Below are 21552 nucleotides of genomic sequence, written 5' to 3'. Positions count from 1 at the left end.
AAAATGCAAAAAAGAGAAATTTTTTTCATGAATACGTTTGCGAGTTATCCCGTGGTGAATATAAGTATAATTTCAGAGTGATCCGGGATAATTCCTGGGCAGCGATTTATAGGGCGCAACGTGAATTCTACTATAAGCGTTGGCGTTTCTTGCCTGGACACGCTACTATTTCCATATCAAATGTATATAATAGGTATTATGTTTCATCATGAATGCATGAAAGGGCGGGGGGTCGTTTCTGATGCTTTGATTGCCAGTAACAGCATTTGTATTGAACACTAAAAACGCTGATCAGCTAGATCGGTATCAAAACATTGTTGGATCAAGCTGAAATGTATGTCAGATAGTCCTTACCTGTGGTCGGGGGTATTCCAAAAATAATATTCCAATTGTCGCGATTTCCAGTATTGGTGTCCATCTGGTCCCGGACATAATTTGGCGCAATTTATGGATTGAGTGTGCCAGATGCGTTCCGAAGTGGTCGGATGAGACGACTTAGTCTGCTCCGTCTAGCACCCGGAGACATTTTAGTGTAACACAGAGTTAGATATAAGGTTTCAAAGGGTGGGCGACACTGCCATCTGGCAGGATGCGGCCGGTATTGCACTTTGGCGATCTCAAAATCCTTTCCTATGGCAACTCCGATGTCAGTGGATGAATAATGAATACAAATATCGAATAAAAGAAAAAACTACCAAAACCCGAGATATCTCGGGTCTGGCAGCCAACGCATGGCGAGTTAACCCAGAGATATCTCTGGCAATTAAAGATTTAATGCTAGTAAGACAAAATGTATGTTGTTTTCAAGAGCCAGAAATATTAACTTTGATAATGTGCTGATATCTACTGTCAGTGGCTCTTGTATAGAGAGAATCACTGAGTTTAAATATCTTGACGAGCAATTTACAAGTTCCATGTGGATAATCTTGCCTCTAAACTGTGACAGAAAATTGGTTTCCTTTACAGAAACGGATCCAATTTTCCTTTATTTAGTAGAAAAAGAATTGTTGAATCAGTCTTCTTATCAGTTTTGGATTATGGTGATGTAATTTATAGGCATGCTGCGGCATCAACTCTTAAACCTCTGGATTCTGCATATCACGCAGATCTTAGGTTTATTACTGGTGACAGATATGATACTCGCCATTGTGTCCTGTATGATAGGGTGGGTTGGCCTTCTCTTGCAGAAAGGCGCAACAAACACTGGTATTTATTTATTTTTAAAGCCCTTGTTGGTAAACAACCTGTTTATATCTCCTCACTGTTAGATTGGAATATTGGAACCTATTCAACTGACTGGATGGTTCTTAGGGTCCCTCAAGTTTGTTCTGATCTAGGGAAGTCAGCCTTTTCCTTTGATGCCTCTAACTCATGGAATGTCCTCCAACTCTCTCTGAAGTTGGAGGTTCTCCCTTCCCTTGGTATGTTTAAACGTATGATTTCAGACCATAACCAGTCAGAGACAAGAGCCACAAAAATGACTTTGGTACCACAAAGAGCCACACCATATACCAGCGTTTCTCAACTTTTTTTTCAGTCACGGCACCCTTCATGTGTTTATAGGTCTCACCCTCTGGCCTCTGAAGTTGCTAATGTCTTTTTTATTTGGGCCTCACAGGGTTAAAAGTACCCTGTGAGACCCACAGTTGCAAAATTACAAAATCACTTTTAGCCATTTAAAAAAAGAATGTTTATTTAAAAAAATGTAAGCACATGTATAGTCAATTGGTGTTGTTGTTCAGCCTCACAATGCTATTTGATAGTAATGTGTTTATATGTCCCACCCTCTGGCCTCTGAAGTTGCTAATGTCTTTTTAATTTGGGCCTCACAGGGTTAACCTCTTAAGCCCGAGATATACAGTAAAAGTGTATATTTTCAGCATTACGTTTGTTTTGCCATAAAACAGAACGCAGTTAGTTTCTCTACCTTTCTGTGAACGTCTTGCAAAAAACGGTGTTGCAATACGACGAAAAATGGTGGAGAAATTTACATTATAAAAAAGATGGCAGAATTCAGTACTGTATCTACAAAACCTTCTGTTTAATCATCTTCCCTTTATTCATTTGCTTAGATTTTTCAGGTCTGATCAATTTTAGCATGGTGTTATTCACAGTCAAAGATAATAATTTTTTTTAAAGGGGCTATGTACTGCTATTCCTAGCACTATTTGGGCAACTTTACACAATTCCTGTGAGTCTATGTAACACATCTGTAAGGTTTATTCCAAAAATAATCATTGTTTTATATTTCTAATCAAGTACTCAAAACCAGCATTTTTCTGCCTCAAGATTTTAGGCTGTTATGGTCTGGCTCCGCCCATAAGCACTTTGAGTGACAGTCAGCCCACACAGCGACTGGTAGACAAAGAGAGATAGAGAGAGAGAGAGAGAGAGAGAGAGGGGGGGGGGGGTGGGAGAGAGAGAGAGAGAGGGGGGGGGTGGGAGAGAGAGAGAGAGAGCTTCTTCCAGAGCGAAACCCGACACCTCTGCACACACTCCAGAGAGAGAGAGAGAGAGAGAGAGAGAGAGAGAGATTCTTCCAGAGCGAAACCCGACACCTCTGCACACTCCGGAGGGAGGGAGAGAGAGAGAGAGACAGAGAGAGAGAGAGGGAGGGGGGGGACCGCGGCAGCTTGTGGGCCTCCCTTCCTCCCCTCTCCCGTGTGCCGCGCAGCAGGTCCCCGACCCCCCCCCCCCCCCCCCCCCCCAAAGTGCTCCCTCTCTCTCCATCTCTCTCTCCCTCTCTCCCTCCAGAGCGCATGCAGAGGCGTCGGGACTCGGGCCCCACTCCGCCTCGCAGCATGAGGAAGTGGCTTCCACTCACTGTCTAGTCTAGGTAGAATGGGGGCGGGCATTAGCTCCAACCACAGAGCCAATCGCATCACTATGCGCTACCCAGCGGCCGTATGACGTATATCGGCCGTTCAAATCAAAATGGCCTGATTTACTGGAGGAGGAAAAGGGCTGAGCTGAATCAGAGCAATCCGCCAATATGGTATTTAGACACTAAAACACATTGATACGAACTCCTATTACTATAATACAATGCTAGAGACTGAAAAATGACATTTATACAGTACATGTCACCTTTAAATAGAATTGATATTCTCCTTTGGTTCATTACAATTTACTCAAGCCTAGTAACAGACACACTATTTCTGACACTGATCCATATATGTCCCTAGATTCAGATACCAAGAACATGCAAATGGACCATTTAAAAAAAAAGTTGTAAATGTTTATTCTACGTCCTTATGGAATGAGTGACATAAAATAAAAAAATAAAATATATATTATATATTTTTATTTTTTTATTTATTTTTGATGGAAGAGCCGCACATTGACAGGAAAATAACCGCATGCGGCTCGCAAGCCGCGGGTTGGCCACCCCTGTTATAGGGTATTGGTATCAGATACATTCCCCAATACTAAATTCTGATACCATACCTCTACCCTTAATTCCCTATTGTATTGTATTGTATTGGTACATACATACCTATAGATCTGTTTTCTGTATACAAACATACCGCGTTCAAGCCAATCAGCAATAACAACTGAGTCACGTGACTAAGTTGCCTTGGACCTGCACGAGCTGCTGCGCTAAAATAATACGACAGGGTTCTATGGAGAAACCATGGCACTCCCGTGACTAAAAGTTGTTTCAAACAAAAACGTCTGGATGTAATTTTGCCAAATCAGCATGGCTGTGAGTGTGAGTCTTTCACCTTTTATATATCTAGCTTTGGCATGGATTGATTATTTAGATCGCTAGCATGGCTAACAAATATATTATAATATTGTAGTCTGCCCCATTGTTCTGATCAGGATTACGTTCCTTTCTGCTGCTGTTTTGCGTGGGGCTCACTGAGTCTGATGTATACAGAAAACAGGTCTATTGTATATCATATCACACATACAGTGCATACCATAATATTATATACCAAATGTACAAGTTGATTGAATGAAAGACTGACATAATCCTACACATTGATTGATTGAAAACTTTATTAACAGATTGCATAATGGGTACAATACAGTACAGCTCAATACACACAATTGTTAAGGGGATGCAGACCAGATAAAGACTTTCATCTTGTTTACATCAGGGTCCCCCATTTTCAATTGATAATGACATTTATGACGTACATGGCATACAGCCTCCCTTTTTACGGCTGTGGGTAGGGCGTTCCACATTATTGTGGCATAATTGCGAAACGTGTTTAGTCCCTTGTTTAAGCCGAATCTGGGTTGAACATGATTTGTGGAGCTCCCTCTGGTGTTATGGTCATGGCATTCACTGACCTTTGGGAAGTATTTCGACATGTACATGGGTACCTTAGTGGTGTAGTGTATCTTGTAGACCAGGCCTATTGCAAGTTGCTGTACTCTCTACTCTGTCGTCTACTCTAAGCCATCCTAGGTTGTCAAAATGGGCAGGGGTGAGGTGGGTTTTTAGGAGTAAGGTCAAGCAGTAGTCTGACCATGACATAGGAATGCCTTGATCAACTGTTCACATCCATTCACATCTCTGCTTTTTGTCAAATTAATTTGTGATTGGTCAGCAACTTTCTGATGTCACATTTTAACCAAACCCAGCAATATTTGTGACAGCTTGCACATTTGACCAATCTCTGCAATATTTCAGTATAAAATGGTCAGGCTGCTCGCAATTTTATGGTTGGTGGGTTTGGAGAGTGGCAGAGATAGAGGGAGGGTGTAGACAGAAAGACAGACAGAGAGACGAGCAGAGATGGAGGACTGTCTTGATGGACAGTGATAACAGAGGGAAGGAAAGAGAAAGAGACGGATAGAGAGAGAGAGAGATGGGGGAGGGGGGGGGGGAGTGCCAGAGACAAAAGAGATATCCCCATGGCTGCCGTTGCCCTAGCAACAGGTTTTACTGGTTGCTCTTACTTCGTTGGTTGGGTAGGTAGGTGGTTGGATGGTTGGTTGGGTGGGTGGGTGGATGGTTGGTTGGTTGGGTGGGTAGGTGGTTGGATGGTTGGTTGGTTGGTTGAGTAGGTGATTGGTTGGTTGGTTAGTTGGTTGATGTTTGGTTGGGTGGGGGGGGGGGGGGGGGGGTGGGTGATTGGTAGGTAGGTGCAGGGATTAAAGTTCTCCGTCGTACGACGGATTTCCATCAATTTGATTCCAAGACATATTTTCCGACAATTGGCTACCTGGTATAATATGATTTGTAGAGAGGCATACAATCTATTTTGATGTCGGTATTAGGTAGCCTATATAAATTATATATAATAGCATAGCCTACATATGCAACAGTAACTTGCGCATAACACCTGCATACAGTAAACTAACTTGAACCAGACTGCCTGGTTTGTTTGGCGGGAGAAAGTTTGAGAGAGGTGGTGGGTTAGAGATGACAGGTCAACAGCCAGCACACAGGCACTGCCATAGACAGTCCTGAGATGGAGACCTTACTAAAGGGAGAGAGAACCAAATCTAGGGCTACCATTATATATGGAACAGAACAGAAGTGTGCGTGTGTGTGTGTGTGTGTGTGTGTGTGTGTGCGACTGTGCGTGTGTATGGTGTATTGCTCATTGTCGCTGCATCTTTGGTGTGTATGTGTGTCTCGATGTGTATGTGTAGGTACTGTATATGCTTCTAGCTAGTGTATGTTTGTGTGTGTGTGTATGTATTTTAGAGCTGATGATGTGGCTAAAATATCATATTGCAATCATTTGAGCAGATATTGTGATATGACTTGCAGTATAATTCTTAAAGATAAAGCCAGTGTGTCATTACATTTGTTTCTTATTGTCAACATCTTCAACATCTTCAGCCTATGAAAAGTCTACCAATGACGATTTTCTTTGTTCAAAGACAGTCCTAGAAAATACCAAAACCTAAAATGTATTTCTCCTACTTGTAAGTATGGTCCATCTAGCTAACATCAGGTGTATAGCTCATATTAGGGTTGTGCTAATGAGCGACAACTTGTGTTCATCGACAACATTCAAAGCTATTGCCAATTGCACATCGTCCAACTCTAGCTCATATCCAGAAATCGACTCAATTGTTTTCATAATAAGGTTTAAAAAAGATAGTTACAGAGCTGCTGTACTATTGCTTTGGTAAGCATAATACTCTTTTGTGGTCGTTTTCCCTCCCATTTTCTCCCCAATTTAGTTGTTATGCCAATTCCTCGTGTGTGTCACGGTCCTGGTCATTGGTCCTTCTGTTGGTCTGGGGAGGGTGTAGACTACCTCATGTCTCCTCTGTTGGTCTGGGGAGGATGTGGACTACCACCTGTCTCCTCTGTTGGTCTGGGGAGGATGTGGACTACCTCATGTCTCCTCTGTTGGTCCGGGGAGGATGTAGACTACCACATGTCTCCTCTGTTGGTCTGGGGAGGGTGTAGACTACCACATGTCTCCTCTGTTGGTCTGGGGAGGGTGTAGACTACCACCTGTCTCCTCTGTTGGTCTGGGGAGGGTGTAGACTACCACCTGTCTCCTCTGTTGGTCTGGGGAGGGTGTAGACTACCGCATGTCTCCTCTGTTGGTCTAGGGAGGGTGTAGACTACCACCTGTCTCCTCTGTTGGTCTGGGGAGGGTGTAGACTACCACCTGTCTCCTCTGTTGGTCTGGGGAGGGTGTAGACTACCACCTGTCTCCTCTCTCCTCTGTTGGTCTGGGGAGGGTGTAGACTACCACCTGTCTCCTCTGTTGGTCTGGGGAGGGTGTAGACTACCGCCTGTCTCCTCTGTTGGTCTGGGGAGGGTGTAGACTACCACCTGTCTCCTCTGTTGGTCTGGGGAGGGTGTAGACTACCACCTGTCTCCTCTGTTGGTCTGGGGAGGGTGTAGACTACCACCTGTCTCCTCTGTTGGTCTGGGGAGGGTGTAGACTACCACCTGTCTCCTCTGTTGGTCTGGTGAGGGTGTAGACTACCACCTGTCTCCTCTGTTGGTCTAGGGAGGGTGTAGACTACCACCTGTCTCCTCTGTTGGTCTGGTGAGGGTGTAGACTACCACCTGTCTCCTCTGTTGGTCTGGGGAGGGTGTAGACTACCACCTGTCTCCTCTGTTGGTCTGGGGAGGGTGTAGACTACCACCTGTCTCCTCTGTTGGTCTGGGGAGGGTGTAGACTACCACCTGTCTGCTATGTTGGTCTGGGGAGGGTGTAGACTACCACATGTCTCCTCTCTCCTCTGTTGGTCTGGGGAGGATGTAGACTACCACCTGTCTCCTCTGTTGGTCTGGGGAGGGTGTAGACTACCACCTGTCTCCTCTGTTGGTCTGGGGAGGGTGTAGACTACCACCTGTCTCCTCTGTTGGTCTGGGGAGGGTGTAGACTACCACCTGTCTCCTCTGTTGGTCTGGGGAGGGTGTAGACTACCACATGTCTCCTCTCTCCTCTGTTGGTCTGTGGAGGGTGTAGACTACCACCTGTCTCCTCTGTTGGTCTGGGGAGGGTGTAGACTACCACCTGTCTCCTCTGTTGGTCTGGGGAGGGTGTAGACTACCACCTGTCTCCTCTGTTGGTCTGGGGAGGGTGTAGACTACCACCTGTCTCCTCTGTTGGTCTGGGGAGGGTGTAGACTACCACCTGTCTCCTCTGTTGGTCTGGGGAGGGTGTAGACTACCACTGATGTGGAGTCGCCAGCTGCTTCTTTTCACCTGACAGCTAGGAGTCACTGGGAGAGTGTGCAGGTTAACTAACAACTAGGACTCATACCCCACCAACATTGTGTTTGTTGGAACGTCTAACAAAGCCGGAGGTATCGCTACAGGGAATTGAACCTGGGTCTCTGTGGTGGTAAGCGAGTGCTTAGGCCTCTACACTACGCAGACACCCCAGCATAATTCATTGTTGCGATGAACATGGGCATTGTACTTTTTCCTGGACTCAAGTGTAATGCTCAATGTGCATCCTTGGGGACTACTGTATGCTGTTCTGTTTACGACTGTACATCAATCGAAGTTGCCCTTTGAAGTAACTTTCAAGTAAATACATTTACGTTAAATGAAAGATTACGATTAAGTTAGCCAACGTTAACTATATCTAGCTGGCTAATGTTAGCTATATCTAGCTAGCTAATGTTAGCTATATCTAGCTGGCTAATGTTAGCTCTAACGTAATTAGCTAACATACCATGTTACATATGACTTTCAAGCTTCTTAGCAGACGTTAGCAAGCTAGCTAGCTAAGAGTAGCTCAAATTAGCCAGCAAGATATTGCTAACGTAAGAAACATAGCTTTTCATTTAACGTTAGCCTAGGCATAAGGACGACCGGCTATGCCTTTGTTAACACTATTGTCCTTTAGGCCAACACCGTAAAAAAAGTAAGTTTGCACAATTACTAATACAATTTACAAAAAAGGCTTAGGAAAGCACTTACAAAAGGCATATATTCAGTGGCTTATGTGGGCGTGCATGTAGGTGTGTGTGTGTGTGTGTGTGTGTGTCAGGGTTTCCGTTAGAAAAAATTGTTGCCGGTCTCAGGGTCCGGTAGATTTTTATCTACCGGTCAAATGAGAGAAATTCCGGTCAGAGTTTATTGAGCTTAAAAACAACAGGCTATATAAAGAATGACATCCTCAAGGCATGTAGATTTATAATATTTTAACTTAAAGCTAGGCTACTTTTGCGTATACAGTCATTATATTCCAAATAAAATAAGTCCAGAGACTCCGTGCTGCTGCCGACTTTAAATCAAATAGACCTGTGTCTGTGGGCAGTCGGCCCGACATTAATAAACAGCAGTCTGTTATAATCACATTTATGAGCTAACGAATTCCGTTATATTGGACATTTGTATTAATTATATCAAGCGAAGAACTGAGAAATTTGGCAGAGAGACGGCAACATTATCGTGGGTTTGCGTGATGTATATCTCCACCTAGTCCCAACGACTTGGTGCTGGTCATAATGTCCGGTGAAAACAACTCCCTCCAAGCACAACTTGACCACCCGAACCGTACCAAAACAGGCCAAAATTAAATAGCCCATGCGACGAACGATTCATTACATTCGTTTCATCGTTGCTCCACCAAGCAGCCGGTCCAACAATATCAGCGCGAGCGCCGCAGTTAGTTTGCAAGAAGCATCCAGCTGCAGACCCGCAGAGCAGCTTTCCAGGTCTGGGGACCGCACTGTGCCAGCAAAGCTGGTGGGTTCTGTGGGTCTGCAGCTGCATGCCTTCCGCAAATCCAGCAGCAAGCTCTCGCTGAGCGAAGCAACGACAACAAACGCAATGATTGTTTCGTTCATCGCATAGGCCACCCAACTCCAGCCCATCCAAATACAATTCAAATAATCAAACTGTGCCCAGAGGGAACTATTTTCACCGGACACTATGACCGGAGAGATTAAATTTGTCGGACTTCAACAGATTTTGCCAGTCAAATACCGGTAATTACCGGCTAACGGAAACGCTGGTGTGTGTGTGTGTGTGTGTGTGTGTGTGTGTGTGTGTGTGTGTGTGTGTGTGTGTGTGTGTGTGTGTGTGTGTGTGTGTGTGTGTGTGTGTGTGTGTGTGTGTGTGTGTGTGTGTGTGTGTGTGTGTGTGTGTGTGTGTGTGTGTGCACGTGTGTGTGTGCACGCTCCTGCAGGGCCGAGGGGAGCAGAGGATAACGGGAGCAGACATTATTTGCTTCTGTCATGTTGGCTTAGTGTCGGGCATCACACACTGTGGCCCAAGCAGACACAGATGCCACTTGCATGTACCTGCACACATGCACACACACACACACACACACACACACACACACACACACACACACACACACACACACACACGCACACGCACGTTGCATGCACACACACACACACACACACACACACACACACACACACACACACACACACACACACACACACACACACACACACACACACACACACACACACACACACACACTTCCTTCAACATAGGGCTTGTGAATATTATGGTCTACTGAATAGGAAGGTATAGTGAATATGAAGGTATACTGAATATGAAGGAATGCTGTGTTTTTGCAGTGTGTGTGTGTTGTGTGTCTGCATGCATGTATCAGGGCTTAAAGGGATAGTTCAGATTTTTGAAACCCTAGCCCTATTTCTTACCCAGCTTCTTCAATGATGTTGTTGTTGGCAGAGTCCTTTCTCAGCACAATCCATGCTGTTCCTCATACTAGCTCCAGATAGTTAGCCACAAACCAATGCAAAGTCAATGGGGTCAAGCTCCTGTCTGTACATGGTGAATTCCCCCCCAAAAACGGAACGTTCCCTTTCAAATGCATTCATCTTTGTCTTGCATCCCTGTGTTGTGCGTGTGCATTCATGTGTCAGCTTATGCGTGCACACGTGTGTTTTTGTATGCATACATATGTGCTTGTGTGTGTGTGTGTGTGTGTTGTGTGCCTTTATGAGGGCACAACTGGGCCTGTGTATGTATGTCAGTGTGTGTGTGCATTCATGGTGTGTGTGTGTGGGGGGGGGGGGGGGCAGCTATCCAGGTTCTCTAGTCAGTCAGGCAGCATCTCATCAGCAGGGCTTCAGTCACACGACCCCAGGCCTGCATGTCTACTGTGGGTACGAGCCGTGATGATTGTCCCTATAGGGTGGAGCGCACGCACGCACGCACGCACGCACGCACGCACGCACGCACGCACGCACGCACGCACACACACACACACACACACACACACACACACACACACACACACACACACACACACACACACACACACACATATGAACATGAAGCTGTTGTCACGTTATATACAGTACATGTAATGGTTCTCATTCAGTCAGAGACAGAAGAGTGACTCGGAACTGCTTTTCGCCATTTCTTGTCCCTCAGCTGCAGAAGACGCATAAAACAACACAGTTGTCGTCTTCTGATCACTGCACATGTTGCGTACCCCCAGCAGAGAGATACACAACTGCTCTTTTCTTTTGTAATGCCTCAATAACATTTACTTTACATTACCATGAAAATACTAAACACTACAGTGATCGTATAGGTTGTGTACTACAACAACACAGTGCATAAGCTACAGTCTAGACATTTGTATGGCTGAGAGATTTCTATTTTTCTATTTCTTATCTCAAAAGGACACAATTAAACTCTTACACTAAACCTAAATTAAAACACACACACACACACACACACACACACACACACACACACACACACACACACACACACACACACACAGACAAATGCAAGCACGCACAGAATCTTATGTTACATGATTAGACTGTTTTTCTTCAAGGGTTTAATGAACGGTTTAGTACATTATAGTACTATTGGTACTATATTCACTATAATATTGGATTAAAGAAAACCTTTAGCAAAACTGGTATGCAATTTGATGTAAAAGTGTGCCTGATATGTTCAAGCATTCCTTTCACAGTCATCACAACATACCAGTTTACCATGAGATGTAGGTTAAGAAGGTTGAGCGTAGATGGAGTATTATACGAGTAGTATAAGTATTATAATAGTAAGACCTATTATCTTGCCATCAAGTGGGGATGGGTCATAAAAACCGGAAGGTAGTCGGATGGTTCCTGGTTCGATTCCCGCTCCAGCCGGGAGCAAGATGGTTGCCTCCGCCACCGGTGTGTGAATGTGTGAGTGAATGGGTGAATGCGAGGAACAAAATTGTAAAGCGTTTTGAATAAAAGCACTATATAAATGCACCATTTACCATTTTATAATAGTTTATTCAATTATTCAAAGGGTGAGGTTCAACGTCATTTTCTTTTACTTGGTTGTTAATTTTTTTTATATATATAATACAGGTTTAATTTAAATCATTTAAACAGAATGAATGGCTAATAGACTGTAGTGCAACCTTCAATCTCAGCCACTAGGAGGGAGCGTTGTGTCATGAAACAACAGCTCCACAGTGATGTTCCTGCCTGGCCTCTGGTCTGCTTATGTTGTTATTCTTCCTATAGTGCTCAAGAGTTGGCTGCAATGCACAGTGGCAAACTGGCAACAACTAAGTGAGTGAAGATCTTGTCTAGTGTTGGGACATGTGGACATGTGGACCCTGATGTAAACAAGACGAAAGTCTTTCTCTGGTCTGCATCCCCTTAACAATTGTATGTATTGAGCTGTACTGTACTGTACCCATTCTGCAATCTGTTAATAAACTTTTCAATCAATCAATCAATCAGTCGTCCTCAAGGCTGAGAAGATACATTAGTGCAGGACAATATGACAGTAAACATCCAGCATTAGTTGTCAAAGGGATGAAAGAAAGAGAGAAACCTGTCGGAAAACCTCTCCCAAAAGCTGTGGTAACCTGCTCTTCGGAGGAGGAGAAACCTGTCGGAGCGACACTCTCCCAAAAGCTGTGGTAACCTGCTCTTCGGAGGAGGAGATGATTCAGGCAAGACTGACCTTAGTAAATTAAATGTAATATATAATGAACCACACTTATAATATCTCATATGTTGATATAATATCTCGACCAGTTGAACTTCTCCGCTCACATCGCAGCGACAACCAGAACCTGCAGATTCCTCCTGAGCAACGTCAGAAGGATCCGCCCCTTCCTGACAAAAGAAGCCACCCAACTCGACTTGGCATACTTTCTTGGTGTTGAGGGCCTTGTTGTTGTCGGCGAACCACACCACCAGGTGCAGGACCTCCTCCCTGTAGGCTGCCTCACCGCTGTGTCACCTGGAAACTTGAGAGGTTTTGGAGCCATGTACAGGAGTGCTCAACGATGTCACAATAGGATGAATTAGCTTTGATTAATCATTACGTGTGCTATTTGGAACGAGGACCACTGCTTACTTAATGTACTGTAATGTAGTTTGTAAAGTTAAAAACCGCTCCCGCCTACCTCCGGTCAATGGTCTCTAACTACACACCCTCAAGACCCCTACGCTCTGCATCTTCTGGCCGCCTCAGACCCACTCCTATCCGAGCTCCGGGAGGGTCATCAAGGAGAAGCCGCCTTTTCTCAGTCCTTGCCCCACAATGGTGGAACGAACTGCCCACCCCAGTTAGGACAGCCGAAACCCGTCCAATCTTTCGCCGTCGACTAAAGACACACTTCTTCAACCATTATCTGAAATTTTAAATAATATATATATAAAAAAATATATATATAACCCTAATTAACCTTACTGTCATCCTAATATAGTAAATATACTAACCTACACTGTAGCACTCAACACTTTGATGAACATTGTTACTCAGCTGATAGAGTTGTGCCCTTCCTGATGACTTGTCGTACAGAACTTGTAAGTCGCTTTGGATAAAAGCGTCAGCTAAATTACTAAATGTAAATGTAAATATTTATGAATGAGAAGAGTGCCCTTTGACCCAAGCCCATGCCCCCACCTTATTGAACACCATGCAATATGTGCTGCCTCGAAGCACCTCATCTGCGCCAGAAATTATGTGCAAAGACTAAGAGCTTTGTGAATCTGAGAGTCCAGCTAATGGTTGTGCTGCTGCCCCTAACAGGAGACCTGAGAACCACTATTGAGTAACCAAAACAAGTTAGTGCTGGTGTGACATATTGTCACGATACTAGAATTTCTAGAGATGGTGGCGGTTGGGTGGCGCAGCGGACTAAGCACTTGTCACCAACGCGAGAGACACTGGTATCGAATTCGGCTGTCAGCGTTGCCTCCGGCTTAGCCGGCCGTCATACTGGCTCGATTGGCAGAGTCAGCGGGAGGGAAGCCGGTGGGTGGGTCCGGGTCGTTGTAAACAGTGACTCCTACAGTTCGGTCGGGGCGCCTGCACAGCGAGGGAAGGATCTGGAGGGAGGTAGTGTGACCTTCCACACGTTACACTCTCTCAGTGAGAGTCCGCGCTGCCAGGTGAAAAGAAGTGGTGGGCTGGGTACACATGTGTCGGAGGAAGCATGTGATAGTCTCCGCCCTCCCAGACCGACGGTAGGGGGTAGAGTGCGCAACGACCAGGAAGGGGATTGGGAATTGGCATAACGACTAACATTGGGAGGGGAGAAAAACGGAAAAAGAAGGGGGGGAAAGATAATAATAAAAAATAAAAATAATTCTTGAGATGAAAAGTAGGAACTAAGCTGCGTTGGTTCTTGTGTGATACTCTAATTGCCATCATGTGGTGGTTAGAGGACAAGGTTGCCTTAAGGCTCCTACCTGACAAAGTGTTGGACTGAGTCCAAGTGACTGACTGACATCATTCTTAGAGCCCCGCGTGAGAATTGTTATTATTATTGTTCTCTTAGAGCATCTATTGTAGCTTTTGTGAATGCCTGTGCACACAGACAGTTATTAGTTCAAACTAACCGACCATGAAAAGCACCCCTACAACCTATCCTCCCAGTTTGATCCCGTTTGGATGAGAGATCACTGTGACGGACATACACTTACACGCAAGTGATCACAACACCGCCTCTGTGCTTCGCTGTGGATGTAATCGGCAGACCATGTCACTACTCTACTACTGTCATTATTCTAAATCAAAGCCTGGTATTTCAAATGTCAAGGTATCTCTAGAGATCAACGCTTCTGTTCTGGATGAGACATACAAACACTCCACAGTAATACAAATACAGGCATTGTATTTCTGGCTTGACTTTATATTTTTATTTTCTATTCATAGTTCTTTGCATGCTGTTTTTTTAAATTATTATTATTTTTTTTTTTTACACATTCCACTGTAGTGGATGGAATATTAGAGAAATGCATGGTGAATCGCTATAGTATTCCTGGGGTTTTACCATATAAATGTTTCTATAGTGAGTCACTATAGTGTTTCTATAGTAATTGGTGTGTGTGTGAAAAAAACACAGGAATACTATAGTTTTACTATAGTTCATTTTGGTATAGGATGCAGAGTAAAGACAAAAGCCCTTCACAGTAATAGTAATGTAATCAATCAGGGAATAATTAGGAAGCTTTTCTTAGAGGTTCTCTATTTCCCCCCTCATCCAGAGTGCTATCTATCTATATGTGATTTGGAGACATCTGCCGTATAACTGTGTATTTTCTATTTATTTGTTCATTTCTTTAATATATTATATTTATATTTATTACTGTTAAAATGTGTTCCCCCTGCCTGTACCTCCCCTCCCCCCTCCCACAGGCTGCCCTGACGCGTGAATATTTTCCCTAACGGGGTTGCACTTCCGCATTCGGTTTGCGCGATCTGATTGGCCACTGACGTTTCTGGTCATGTGACATGTGCGCCAATCGTGTGACGCCTGTTTCTATCACCGGTTAAGCTTAGGCACTCTTTCGAAGTTGGTTAAGGTTAGAGTTTGTCTTAGAGCAGGGCGATAGAACACCAGCCCTGATTACAAACTCTAACCTTAACCAACTTCGAAAGAGTCGCCCTAAGCTTAACCAGTGATAAACTAGGCGTTAGGTAGTTTGCAGGCTGTTCGAGGCGGAAATAGGCGCAGAAACAGGCGTCACGCGATTGGCGCACATGTCACATGACCAGAAACGTCAGTGGCCAATCAGATTGCGCAAACCGAACGCGAAAGTGCAACCCCGTTAGGGAAAATATTCACGCTGCCCTGACACCTGAATCTTCCCCAACGGGATCAATAAAGGAACACAAGACTTGCCCTGACTGGTTCGTCGCTCAAAGCACACAAAAATGCAATTGGAAAAACTCAAAAGCAACGTCTCATGCCAGAAATCATGACACAGTTACTCAAGATAATCCACAGACCTTATTGTGAACAGTTACAGTACATCTGGATCAATACTCCGAGTAATGGGGAACAACATGTTGTTGTTCTTTTAACATTTTGGGTGAACTGCCTCTTTAATTCCTGTACAAGCCACCTTTTTTGGGAGGTATGAGGTTGTTGTTCTCACGCCACATCAGAGCTGTCCTCAGAGCTGTTCTCCGTCAGCGGTGGGGGGGGGGGGGGGGGGGGGGGGGGGGGACTTGGCTCAGCGTAATGGAAAATGTGGTGTTTTGATGATGGGATCAAGCAGTAAAGGAACTCAGCCTCGTTGTACCATCTTGGAACATGCTGCTCAGGGCGGAGTGGAGGAGAAAGCAGAGCAGAGACGGTGTTTCTGAGAGAGAGAGAGAGAGAGAGAGAGAGAGAGAGAGAGAGAGAGAGAGAGAGAGAGAGAGAGAGAGAGAGAGAGAGAGAGAGAGAGAGAGAGAGAGAGAGAGAGAGAGAGAGAGAGAGAGAGAGAGAGAGAGAGAGAGAGAGAGAGAGAGAGAGAGAGAGAGAGAGAGAGAGAGAGAGAGAGAGGCTAAGGTAGGGGTGACAGTAATAAATACAAGGAGGACAGATGAAAATGGAAAAGAGAGATGGTCAGACAAAGGAGGAGAGAGAGGAGGAAGAGAACGACGACAACAAAGAGATTTCGGGAAACATGCTCAGGGTGTTGAGGTCCACATCATCTCCTAGTGTTGAGGTCCACATCATCTCCTAGTGTTGAGGTCTACATCATCTCCTAGTGTTGAGGTCCACATCATCTCCTAGTGTTGAGGTCTACATCATCTCCTAGTGTTGAGGTCCACATCATCTCCTAGTGTTGAGGTCCACATCATCTCCTAGTGTTGAGGTCTACATCATCTCCTAGTGTTGAGGTCCACATCATCTCCTAGTATCAAGGTCCACATCATCTCCTAGTATCAAGGTCCACATCATCTCCTAGTGTTGAGGTCCACATCATCTCCTAGTGTTGAGGTCCACATCATCTCCTAGTGTTGAGGTCCACATCATCTCCTAGTGTTGAGGTCCACATCATCTCCTAGTATCAAGGTCCACATCATCTTCTAGTGTTGAGGTCTACATCATCTCCTAGTGTTGAGGTCCACATCATCTCCTAGTGTTGAGGTCTACATCATCTCCTAGTGTTGAGGTCCACATCATCTCCTAGTATCAAGGTCCACATCATCTCCTAGTGTTGAGGGTCTACATCATCTCCTAGTATCAAGGTCCACATCATCTCCTAGTGTTGAGGTCCACATCATCTCCTAGTGTTGAGGTCCACATCATCTCCTAGTGTTGAGGTCTACATCATCTCCTAGTATCAAGGTCCACATCATCTCCTAGTGTTGAGGTCCACATCATCTCCTAGTATCAAGGTCCACATCATCTCCTAGTGTTGAGGTCCACATCATCTCCTAGTATCAAGGTCCACATCATCTCCTAGTATCAAGGTCCACATCATCTCCTAGTGTTGAGGTCCACATCATCTCCTAGTATCAAGGTCCACATCATCTCCTAGTATCAAGGTCCACATCATCTCCTAGTATCAAGGTCCACATCATCTCCTAGTGTTGAGGTCTACATCATCTCCTAGTGTTGAGGTCCACATCATCTCCTAGTATCAAGGTCCACATCATCTCCTAGTATCAAGGTCCACATCATCTCCTAGTGTTGAGGTCTACATCATCTCCTAGTGTTGAGGTCCAGATCATCTCCTAGTATCAAGGTCCACATCATCTCCTAGTATCAAGGTCCACATCATCTCCTAGTATCAAGGTCCACATCATCTCCTAGTGTTGAGGTCTACATCATCTCCTAGTGTTGAGGTCCACATCATCTCCTAGTATCAAGGTCCACATCATCTCCTAGTATCAAGGTCCACATCATCTCCTAGTGTTGAGGTCTACATCATCTCCTAGTATCAAGGTCCACATCATCTCCTAGTATCAAGGTCCACATCATCTCCTAGTGTTGAGGTCCACATCATCTCCTAGTGTTGAGGTCCACATCATCTCCTAGTATCAAGGTCCACATCATCTCCTAGTATCAAGGTCCACATCATCTCCTAGTATCAAGGTCCACATCATCTCCTAGTATCAAGGTCCACATCATCTCCTAGTGTTGAGGTCCACATCATCTCCTAGTGTTGAGGTCTACATCATCTCCTAGTATCAAGGTCCACATCATCTCCTAGTATCAAGGTCCACATCATCTCCTAGTATCAAGGTCCACATCATCTCCTAGTATCAAGGTCTACATCATCTCCTAGTGTTGAGGTCCACATCATCTCCTAGTATCAAGGTCCACATCATCTCCTAGTGTTGAGGTCCACATCATCTCCTAGTGTTGAGGTCCACATCATCTCCTAGTATCAAGGTCCACATCATCTCCTAGTGTTGAGGTCCACATCATCTCCTAGTATCAAGGTCCACATCATCTCCTAGTATCAAGGTCCACATCATCTCCTAGTATCAAGGTCCACATCATCTCCTAGTGTTGAGGTCCACATCATCTCCTAGTATCAAGGTCCACATCATCTCCTAGTATCAAGGTCTACATCATCTCCTAGAGTTGAGGTCCACATCATCTCCTAGTGTTGAGGTCCACATCATCTCCTAGTATCAAGGTCTACATCATCTCCTAGTGTCAAGGTCTACATCATCTCCTAGTGTTGAGGTCCACATCATCTCCTAGTATCAAGGTCCACATCATCTCCTAGTATCAAGGTCTACATCATCTCCTAGTGTCGAGGTCTACATCATCTCCTAGTGTTGAGGTCCACATCATCTCCTAGTGTTGAGGTCCACATCATCTCCTAGTATCAAGGTCCACATCATCTCCTAGTATCAAGGTCCACATCATCTCCTAGTATCAAGGTCTACATCATCTCCTAGTATCAAGGTCCACATCATCTCCTAGTATCAAGGTCCACATCATCTCCTAGTGTTGAGGTCCACATCATCTCCTAGTGTTGAGGTCCACATCATCTCCTAGTATCAAGGTCTACATAATCTCCTAGAGTTGAGGTCCACATCATCTCCTAGTGTTGAGGTCCACATCATCTAGTGTTGAGGTCCACATCATCTCCTAGTGTCAAGGTCCACATCATCTCCTAGTATCAAGGTCCACATCATCTCCTAGTATCAAGGTCCACATCATCTAGTGTTGAGGTCCACATCATCTCCTAGTGTCAAGGTCCACATCATCTCCTAGTATCAAGGTCCACATCATCTCCTAGTATCAAGGTCCACATCATCTCATAGTATCAAGGTCCACATCATCTCCTAGTATCAAGGTCCACATCATCTCCTAGTGTCAAGGTCCACATCATCTCCTAGTATCAAGGTCCACATCATCTCCTAGTATCAAGGTCCACATCATCTCCTAGTGTTGAGGTCTACATCATCTCCTAGTATCAAGGTCCACATCATCTCCTAGTATCAAGGTCCACATCATCTCCTAGTATCAAGGTCCACATCATCTCCTAGTATCAAGGTCTACATCATCTCCTAGTATCAAGGTCTACATCATCTCCTAGTATCAAGGTCCACATCATCTCCTAGTATCAAGGTCTACATCACCTCCTAGTGTTGAGGTCCACATCATCTCCTAGTGTCAAGGTCCACATCATCTCCTAGTGTCGAGGTCCACATCATCTCCTAGTATCAAGGTCTACATCATCTCCTAGTGTTGAGGTCCACATCATCTCCTAGTATCAAGGTCTACATCATCTCCTAGTGTTGAGGTCCACATCATCTCCTAGTATCAAGGTCTACATCATCTCCTAGTGTTGAGTTCCACATCATCTCCTAGTGTCAAGGTCCATGTCATTGCTTCTCCTGCCTCTCAAGTTCCTTCAATCAACAATATGCGTGAGGCAGCATTATGGCTTAACACATTGGTCGCCAAAATCGCTTTCCAGCGTTATTGCCCACCATGCGTTGACCGCCAACAGTACAGCGTTTTTGAGATCAATATTTTATTTTTTCGCCATGGCATTCATAATTCATCCACCCAACCCCCGATGCCCTAGCGGGACCCTAGATGGGACTGCAACGGCTCAATCCCGCCGCCTGGTGGATGGTCGGGCGAGTTACACTCTCGCCAAAACCGGATGTTGTCATCGGTGCGTCGAGGAAATTCGCTACGGGACTCCTGACCAGTGGTGCAGTGCTGGTATAACTCGGTATAACGGCGTTATACCTCGCTCACTGAGGCTGAAGTACGCGCAATTGCTTTTTACATGGCATTATCCAACCGGACTTCCGGAGAAGCATGCAGCTGCAGAGCCGCAGAGCCAGCGGCGCTCTCTGGGCCGCGCGCTGACGGCCGCGCTGTGAGGCAATAGTATCCAGCTGCAGGACGAGAGCAGCCAAAAAAAACTGTGCATGCGCGCGCACGCGCGTGGAGCGTTTGACCTACTGTCAATTTGCCACTGCAACACTGCTCCTGACAGACACTATAGTACATATGGATCGCTGCCATAACGCAATAATCTATATGATTTTGCCGTTTATTGCGCCAATGGATATAGGTGACCGGCGTCGAATAATTGGGATCTTTCTCCTCCAGTATCATTGGCGCACGGTAAGAGAACAATAACGTTATTTTCAACCAGATTGTGCATTTCCTTGTTTGCAAACAGTCTGATCAATATATCCACCCATACTACATAAAGCCGTTACTGATGATCAAGGAATTATAAACGACCCCCCCCCCCGATCATATACATTTGAGTTTTTTAATATAGCGTGTATGGGAAAGAAACGCCAATCGATAATCTATCATACGTTTGGGCCTATAACTAGCGTTTTTGGAATTAAAGCAGAAAAGATTAAAAACATACTTATATTCTCGAAGGTATTAACACAACAATGTATGAATGAAAAAGTATAACATTCCCACATTCTGAACGATAGATAATCGATGTTGAATGGGCCATAGTAATGTCAATAGCAATACAATTTAAAAAGTTATAGCCCTGCAAAGAAGGTAAACATCTCCATAGGCTTTTAACGGTGGCAGAGAGGGGTATAAGATGGGCACAATCCCCGGCGGTCAATGTGTTAAGGGGGACATATTATGGAAAATGTTTAAACATTTTTGTTATGGATTTGACAGTCTGACATATGTATGTACTCATTGCCATTTGGTCAGGGTTTGTCTTCAGACTAACAATTAATTCCCCTTCATTAGATTAGATTAGATTCAATGTATGCACAACTACAAGTACAGTAAAACAAAAAATGTTGGCATCTAACCAGAGTGCAAAGGAACAGCAAAGTTGTTGCCTTCCTCTGCAGTCCTTTCCGGTTTGAGACAGAGCAGTTGCCATACCAGACTGTGATTCAGTTAGTGAGTATGCTTTCTATGGTGCACCAGTAGAAGTTCACTAGAGTCTGAGGAGACAAGATGGTGTTGAGGACCCAAGAGAGGTATTTGAAGTTGGAAACACGCTCGACCTCCATCCCATTGATATGGGATGGCATGCGTGCCTGCTTTGGCTTTCTTGGTGTTGAGGGCCTTGTTGTTGTCGGCGAACCACACCACCAGGTGCAGGACCAGGTGCTTAACCATGTCACAATAGGATGAATTAGCTTTGATTATTACATGGCGTTTTCACATTCGCCGAAATGCTTGCTTGTGATTGGTCAATAGCTCTCGTCAGAGGTCCGATATTACTCGATAACGGACCTCTGCCGAACAATAATGACCGCTGTTCGCAATCAAGGCCACTGACACACTGCATCAGTGCAGCCAATCAGACACACCTGCTGGCTGCACTGACAGCGGAGTGTGTGTGACGATGACAGCGGAGCCAGAACAGAACTGCGTCTGCATTTGATCTCGTCTTGTCGATGTAAAATGAATTAGGTATATTGTTAGTAAGTTAGCC

At 44.9% G+C, this 21552-nt stretch overlaps 1 protein-coding gene across 5 annotated transcripts in view; it reads left to right on the top strand.

Annotated features, from left to right (window-relative positions):
• The window catches only part of acot7 (acyl-CoA thioesterase 7), a 198453-nt gene that overhangs the window by 48461 nt on the left and 128440 nt on the right, over positions 1–21552 (top strand). The gene's annotated exons all lie outside the window — the stretch shown is intronic.

This window comes from Notolepis coatsorum (assembly GCF_963971535.1).
Source record: "Notolepis coatsorum genome assembly, chromosome: 17".
NCBI lineage: Eukaryota > Metazoa > Chordata > Actinopteri > Aulopiformes > Paralepididae > Notolepis > Notolepis coatsorum.
This window is presented reverse-complemented; position numbering and strand designations above follow the sequence as displayed.